Source organism: Budorcas taxicolor, chromosome 11 (assembly GCF_023091745.1).
Source record: "Budorcas taxicolor isolate Tak-1 chromosome 11, Takin1.1, whole genome shotgun sequence".
Classification (NCBI taxonomy): domain Eukaryota; kingdom Metazoa; phylum Chordata; class Mammalia; order Artiodactyla; family Bovidae; genus Budorcas; species Budorcas taxicolor.
The window spans coordinates 64,236,174-64,244,516 of record NC_068920.1 but is presented as its reverse complement, the minus strand read 5'-3'; positions in this window follow the sequence as shown (position 1 = coordinate 64,244,516).

Below are 8,343 nucleotides of genomic sequence, written 5' to 3'. Positions count from 1 at the left end.
AACAGACTGGTTCCAAACAGGAAAAGGAGTACGTCAAGGCTGTAAACTGTCACCCGGCTTATTTAACTTATATGCAGAGGACATCATGAGAAACGCTGGGCTGGAAGAAGCACAAGCTGGAATCAAGACTGCCGGGAGAAATAGCAATAACCTCAGATATGCAGATGACACCACCCTTTCGGCAGAAGGAGAAGAATCAAAGAGCCTCTTGTTGAAAGTGAAAGAAGGGAATGAAAAAGTTGGCTTAAACCTCAACATAAAAAAAAAAAAAAAACCCTCAACGTTCAGAAAACTAAGATCACGGCATCTGGTCCCATCACTTCATGGCAAATAGATGGGGAAACAATGGAAACAATGACAGACTATATTTTCTTGGACTCCAAAATCACTGCAGATGGTGACTTCAGCCATGAAATTAAAAGACACTTGCTCCTTGGAACGAAAGTTATGACCAATCTAGACAGAATATTAAAAAGCAGAGAGATTACTTTGCCTACAAAGGTCCATCTAGTCAAAACTATAGTTTTTCCAGTAGTCATGTGTGGATGGGAGAGTTGGACTATAAAGAAAGCTCAGCACTGAAGAATTGATGCTTTTGAACTGTAGTGTTGGAGAAGACTCTTGAGAGTCCCTTGGACTGCAAGGAGATCCAATCAGTCCATCCTAAAGGAAATCAATCCTGAATGTTCATTGGAAGGCCTCATGCTGAAGCTGAAACTCCAATAATTTAGCCACCTGATGCAAAGAACTGACTCCTTGGAAAAGACCCTGATTCTGGGAAAGATTGAAGGTGGGAAGAGAAGGGGACGATGAGGATGAGATGGTTGGATGGCATCACCGACTTGATGGACATGAGTTTGAGTAAGCTCCAGGAGTTGGTGATGGACAAGGAAGCCTGGCGTGCTGCAGCCCATGGGGTCGCAAAGAGTCAGACACGACTGAGCTACTGAACTGAGAGGATAATGTGCTGTGCTGTGCTAAGTTGCCTCAGTTGATTCCAACACTTTGTGACCCTATGGACTATAGCCTGCCAGGTTCCTCTGTCCTTGAGATTCTCCAGGCAAGTATACTGGAGTAGGTTGCCATGCCTTCCTCCAGGGGATCTTCCTGACCCAGGGATCGAACCTGTGTCTCTTAATGTCTCCTGCATTGGCAGCTGGATTCTTAACCGCTAGCACCACCTGGAAAGCCCAGAGGGTATTATGTTAAGTGCATTACATCAGACATAGAAAGACAAATACTGCATTATTTTGCTTATATGTGTAATCTAAAAAGATAAACAAATGAAAAACACAACAGAACAGTTATAATAACACAACATTGTAAATCAACTATGCCCCCAATAAAAAATTTTAAAAAAATTTTGTAAAGCCCATAGAGTTATAGAAACAGATAACAGATATGTGTTCCAGAGCGGGAAGGGGTAGTGGGTGAAAAGAAATAGATGAAGTGGAGTCAGAGGTACAAACTTCCAGGTACAAAATAAATGAGTTGTGAGTATGAAATGTACTGTGTGGGGAATATAGTCAGTAACTATGTACTGTCTTTGTATGGTGATATGTCACAACTAGAATTGTTGCATTGATCAGTATGAAATGCATAGAAATATTGGATCACTATATTGTGTAATAGGAACTAACATGGTGTTGTAGGTTAGTTATACTTCAAAAACAAATAAATTCAGAAGAGAGATTTCCAGATCTGTGGTTACCATAGGTGGGGGAGCAGTGGGGAAGGGGGCCAAGATGAAGGCAGTCGAAAGGTACAAACTTCCATTCTAAGACAAATAAACATTAAGGATGTCACATGTGTGTGCATGCATGCTAAATCACTTCAGTCGTGGCCAACTCTTTGTGACCCCATGGACTGCAGCATGCCAGGCTCCTCTATCCTCCGCTATTTCCCAGAGTTGGCTCAGATTCATGTCCACTGAGTCTGTGATACTATTTAACCATATCATCCTCTGCATCACCCTTCTCCTTCTGCCTTCAATCTTTCCCAGCATCAGGATCTTTTCCAATGAGTCCAATGGCCAATCAGGTGGCCAGACTATTGGAGTTTCAGTATCAGTCCTTCCAATGAATATTCAGGGTTGACTGCCTTTAGGATGGACTGGTTTGACCTCCTTGCAGTCCAAGGGGCTCTCAAGAATCTTCTCCAGGACCATAATTTGAAAACATCAATTATTCGGTGCTCAGCTCCAACTCTCACACCCGTATATGATTATCGGAAAAACCATAGCTTTGACTACACGGACCTTTGTTGGCAAAGTGATGTCTCTGCTTTTTTTATATATCTCTGCAGAGAAGTGATTCTTTTCTTTAATTTTCATATGATTAACAAAAGACTCAGACCCAGACAACAGTGTAATAAAGAATCCTATTTTTAAAAATAAGAAAAAGACAATCAACCTCAATTGGGGAAATGAAACTTTTCTCACCCAATTTAAAGTATGATAACAGACAATATTTGTGCAGATGTTCCCCTCACCCCCAGAGGGTAACTGTAGTATGGCTGCTTTGAAGCATGACCTTATAAGATCTGGTACAGCTGAAGATGTAACTCTGCTTATTTTCTATAACTATATATACACCTGCTTAAAACAAAATTGGTAATATTCATTAGCGCCCTTTAATAACTTGCTTACATAAAGTGCTTAACAATGTCATGAATATTTCTTATTGATAAACAGAACACTTATTATTAAAAGCCTCCAGCTGAGGCCTTAACTGTGCTTCCTCTCTCTGTACCTCAAGGGGCCTCTGGCCTGATGAAAGGTCACCGGAGGCCTTTGCACACACCACGCTTGAAGGCCCCCCACTGCCAGTGAAGACGCTGCATGCTTGACCTGTTCCTCTCATTGATCCACTGCCCACCCCCAAATTGTCCTTCTGTCCTTGATTTTGCTCCTGTGACTGAGGGGGAAATGCTAGGGGTTTCCAGTTCTCCTGGAAATGAAAACTGCAGGAGGCAGGAAGAGGGAGTGAATGGCAGTAGAGAAGGGCCAGGCAAAGCAGGTGGAATCTTTTGTGTGGCCATAAGCTGCAGCTGTGGGTGGAGTCAGAAGTGACAGGGAGAGAGGGTCATGTGGGTCAGAGGCAAGCTCTCTGCTTTCTCCCTGTCCATGTTGAGGTTACTAAGCCCCAAATCTAGCATTTTGGGGCCTCTGAACATCGATGGGCTCCAACCTCAGCTCATTTGTGTCTGGAGCCCAGTAATCTTTTTGGCTGGGAAAGATTCAAGTCCTATCATTTCCAGGTACAATTTAATTTTTAATTTGCTGAGAAAGATTGAAGGCAAAAGAAGAAGGGGGCAGAGGAGGATGAAATGGTTAGATAGCGTCACTGACTTAAAAGACATGAATTTGAACTCTGCAAGATAGAATGGAGGACAGAGGAACCTGGTGAACTATAGTCCACCGGGCTGTAAAGAGTCGGACGTGACTTAGAGGCAGAACAACAATCCTTTTGGCTCGCTTGTCAGTTCTGAGTCTCCAGATTGACTTTCCCACATTTTCTCCATTTCCTTAAGCCTCTAATTCCACATATTTTTCACTCTCAGCACACGACTTGAACTCCTAATACACAGAGGGATTAGGAATCGTTAGAGAGCTCTCTCCATTTTCTCCCATCAATTCTATAAACTGGGGACTTCCCTGGTGGTCCAGTGGTTAAGAATCTGCCTTCCAATGCAGGGGACACGGGTTCAATCCCTGGTTGAGAAACTAAGATCCCACATGCTTCAGGACAACTAAAACCTGAATGCCACTAGAGAGCCAGTGTTGTGGCAACTTACTGAGTCCAAGCACTGAAACAAGGGAAACCCCCTCACACCACAGTGAAGAGCCCACACGCTGCACTGAAGCCCCAGCACAGCCAAAATATTGATTAATTAGCTAATAACAAATAAAATTCTATAAATTGAACTGCATTGCTATCTGACTTCTTCCTCTCTTCTTCCTGTTGCAGTGGAACAGGGGTTCCCATTCCTGCCCCAGGCCAGTCTCTATGCTTTTAAACTCATGCCTTTAACATTACTTGATGACATAATGCTTCCACTCCCAACATCCTCAATACCTTCTACAGTATGTAAATATTCGGAGTCACTTGAAGCATCAGCCCTAGGAAAGCGGCCCCACCCAAGTCTTCCTCCAGGTGCCACCCCAGCTCTTGTCTCCATCACAGGCAGAGTGAACAATCCTGGCACATGTCTTAAAAATTCAGACTTCTCCTTTTTCCTTTTTAAACCACAAGGAAGCTTCTTTTCAAACAAATCTGTTTCTAGATGTAGTTGAATGTGGGCACCTGACCCAGCCAAGGGGTGGGAGTTCTACCTCCACTTGTTTGCCTGTTAATCTGAGTATTATTCCATAATACGGCTATACCACAGTTGGTTATCCTTTTCTTCCTTTTTTATAATTTATTTGTTTGTTTCTGGTTGCACTGGGTCTTCATTGTTGCCCGGGCTTTTCTCTGGTTGGGAGAGCAGGGGCTACTTTAGTTGCAGTGCAGGGGCTTCCTAATGTGGTGGCCTCTCTCGTGGTGGAGCGGGGGCTCCAGGGTGCTCGGGCTTCAGCAGTTGCAGCTCACAGGCTCAGTCGTTACAGCTCCTGGTCTCTGGACCACAAGCTCAATGGCATGTGGAATCTTCTCAATCAGGGGTCAGACTTGTGTCTCCTGCATTGGCAGGCAGATTCTTGATCACTGAGCCACCAGGGAAGCCCTTTGGTTTCTTTTTTTCTTTTGGTCACACTGCATGGTATATGGGATCTTTGCTCCCCAACCAGTGATTGAACCCACGCCCCTCGCAGTGAAAGCAAGTGGTCTCAACCACAGGACCACCAGGAAAATCTGCATATACCGCAATTGTTGATCCATTCCCCTGTTGATGAACGTTTGGAGTATTGGTCTATTATAAATCAAACTACAATGAACATTCTTGTACAAGTCTTCGGGAGACATTTGTTTTCATTTCTCTTGAATAAACACTGCAGAATGAAATGGCTGGGTCATGGAGCAGATGCGTGTTTAATTTCATTAAAAACTGCTACACAACTCTCCAAAGAAATGATACCATTTTACAGTCCAAATGTATGAAATTCTATTTGCTTTATGTTGTCACCGACATCGGACACAGCCAGTGCTTGATTTTAGTCTTTTCAGAGAGTCTGAAATGCTTTCTCATTGTGGTTTTAATTTGTAACAATTTCCTGATGTCTAATGATGTTGAGCACCTTCTTCATGAGCTTCTTGACCATTTGTATATCTTCCTTTCCGAAATGTTGGTCACATATCTGACCCTGGAAGGCCGTATAAGTGTGTCTTTAGAAGGATATGGCAGTTTACCTACCATATCGTGGTGCATTCCTGCTCAGTTGCTTCAGTCGTGTCCGACTCTTTGTGACCCCATGGAGCCCGCCAGGCTCCTCTGTCTGTGGGATTCTCTAGGCAGAATACTGGAGTGGGTTACCATGTCCTTCTCCAGAGGATCTTCCCAAACCAGGGATCGAACCTGAGTCCCTTATGTTTCTTATATTAGCAGGTGGGTTCTTTACCACTAGTGCTAACTGGGAAGCCCCAGCATATAGTGGATTAAACCTCAAGCAAGAAAAACATTCAGCAGCTCAAGCCAGGCACGAAAATATCTTGAGATTAAATTGAACTTTTTAATAAAATGGGATCGAAAGGCTCCACTTCTGCCTTCCCCCCAGCTTCTGTTACCAAAGTGCCTTTGCCACGGGTGTTCAGGCAGTCCCTTCATTCCATAGGTTTTGAAGCCATGTAGTAGAGGCCTGGCTATTTCTCTTCTCCTCCAATCTCACTAGGCAGGCTGCAGAATCCCAGCAACAGCCCTTGCTTGTCCTGCCATAATTCCTTCCTGGAGGAAAAAAAGGCTTTATTTGTTACTTCCTGTCCTATAAGCCAATTCTTCACTATTGCTCCTGAAGCTTCATGGATAAATAAACGAGCAAATGAATAAATCAACAACCAGCTAACCCATCAGGATGTGAGGACAACCCCATCATAATAACTGGAATCTGTGGGAAGCGTTGCAGTTTACAAGATGTTTTCACATATATAATTTATTTTTATCTTCAAAACAAAGTTATAGGGCGTCATTATCATGCCCATTTTACAGATGAGGCCAACTAAGGCCCATAGAGGTTAAAGGAGTGACACATGATAATCAACCTTGGCTGTTCTTAAGGATGGAGCACCGTGGGGCTTCCCTGGTGGCTCAGGGGTATAAACTCCGCCTGCCGACGTAGGAGACATGGGTTTAAGTCCTGTGCTGGGAAGAGCCCACATGCCATGGAGAAACTAAGCCAGTGAGCCACAACTATGGAGCCTGTGCTCCAGGGCTGCCACTACTGAAGCCTGCCCTAGAACCCACACTCCACAGCAAGAAAAGCCACTGCAATGAAAAGCCCGCGCACTACAACAAAGAGTAGCCCCCGCTTGCTGAAACTAGTGAAAGCCCATATGGAAACAAGTCCCAGCACGGCCAAAAATAAACAAACAAATACAATTATTAAAAACAACAAAGAATGGAGGACCATGGCTGGCATTCACAAATGGCAGCACGATGGAATCAAACCTGTGTCTATAACTACAGACCGGTTCTGGGAGGGAGGTGAGTGGAGATGAAGAGGCAGAGGGAACCAGGGGAGCGTGCGATGCTGGCCTGCTTTACCTCCCAAGGATGCGACATGGCTCTTTCTTTCCCGGGTGTGATTTGAGGACTCCCTCAAGGAACACCCACCAGTACTGACTTCTGGACACACACAGTGCTTCACATCCCAGCATCATTCATCTCCTTCTCCTAACTAGGAGGACATACTCCTTAAGCTTTTCCCTTGAAGGTCTGTCAATGGCAGAGGCACACAGAGGCCGCCCTGGAGGAAAGAGTATCTGAGCAGAGTCACAAGAAGGAGCAGAAAGAGAAAGATTTTAAATTTGATGCTCTATCTTAAACATTCATGAAGGTTGCACATTTTTCTCCACAATAAAGGTGTGGATTTTTAAATGTATGTGCTTTACTATAAAAATAATACCCCCTTTGCAATGATGCGTGTCACCTCTGTGCTCTGGTGTCCCCTAGCACAGCAGTCCCCAACCTTTGGCACCAAGGACGGGTTTCATGGAAGACATTTTTTTCCCAAGGACTAGGATGGGGTGGGGGGTATGGATGGACTTCAGGATGATTCAAGTGCATTACATTTATTATACACTTTATTTCTATTACTATTATATCAGCTCCACCTCAGATCATCAGGCATTAGATCCTGGAGGTGGGGGACTCACCTCAGACTGGGTCATTTTTCATTTTGAGAAAACAAAATTTAGGTATTAAGAGCCCTGGTTAAAAATTAAATCGTACCTGAAAATGCTATGACTATATACTTGCTGTCATCGTGACTACAATTCCGTTATCAGATTAGCCCAAGGAGAAGGAGGAAACTGGGGTCAGGAAGGAGAGAGGCAGCAGGAAAGAAAATTGGAATATTCAATGGACTTGCTCGAAGCCTCTGACTCTTGTCTCAGACCCAGACATCACAGTGACAGGCACTATGACAGACTGCGGCCTCCACTGAGCCCCACACTGAGAGACAGTGACCAGAACCTGGATTGAAGTCTCCTGACAATTATGATCTTTTAAAAGAGAAGCTTGATTTTTCAATTTACTGTATTTGTCAGCTATTTACATTATTTGGGAAATTTTGAGCCACTTGACACATGCAGTTTAAAAACCTCATTAGCAGTGCTCATACCTGCTCTTAGTCACCCAGCCTGACAGGGAAATCCATAATTATGGCTGAGACTAACAAGGAAGCCAGCAAACGACACTTCTTTTTATATTTTCCTTGTCCATATGAAAATGGTTGATGAACAGGGTCTTACATTTAAATTCTGGATTTATATATGATAAAGGTCTTTGTGTGTGTGTGCCCAGTTGCTTGTTCGTGTCTGACTCTTTGTGACTCTATGGACCACCAGGCTCCTCTGTCCATGGAATTTTCCAGGCAAGAATACTGCAGTGGGTTGCCATTTCTTCCTCCAGGGGATCTTCCTGACCCAGGGCTTGAACCCTTGTCTCCTCCATTGGCAGGAAGATTCTTTACCATTGCAACACCTTCTACTATTGACTAACTGCAAGGTAGAGAGGAAAATCAGAGAAAATTCACTTTGAAAGCCACCTTAAACACAGGATGAGTTGCATGGCACTTGTCATTTTGATGAGAACAGAAATGCAGTCCAAGTTTCCATACCTTTCTCCTCAGTTCAGTTCAGTTCACTTGCTCAGTCACTCAGTCGTGTCCGACTCTTTGCGACTCCATGGACT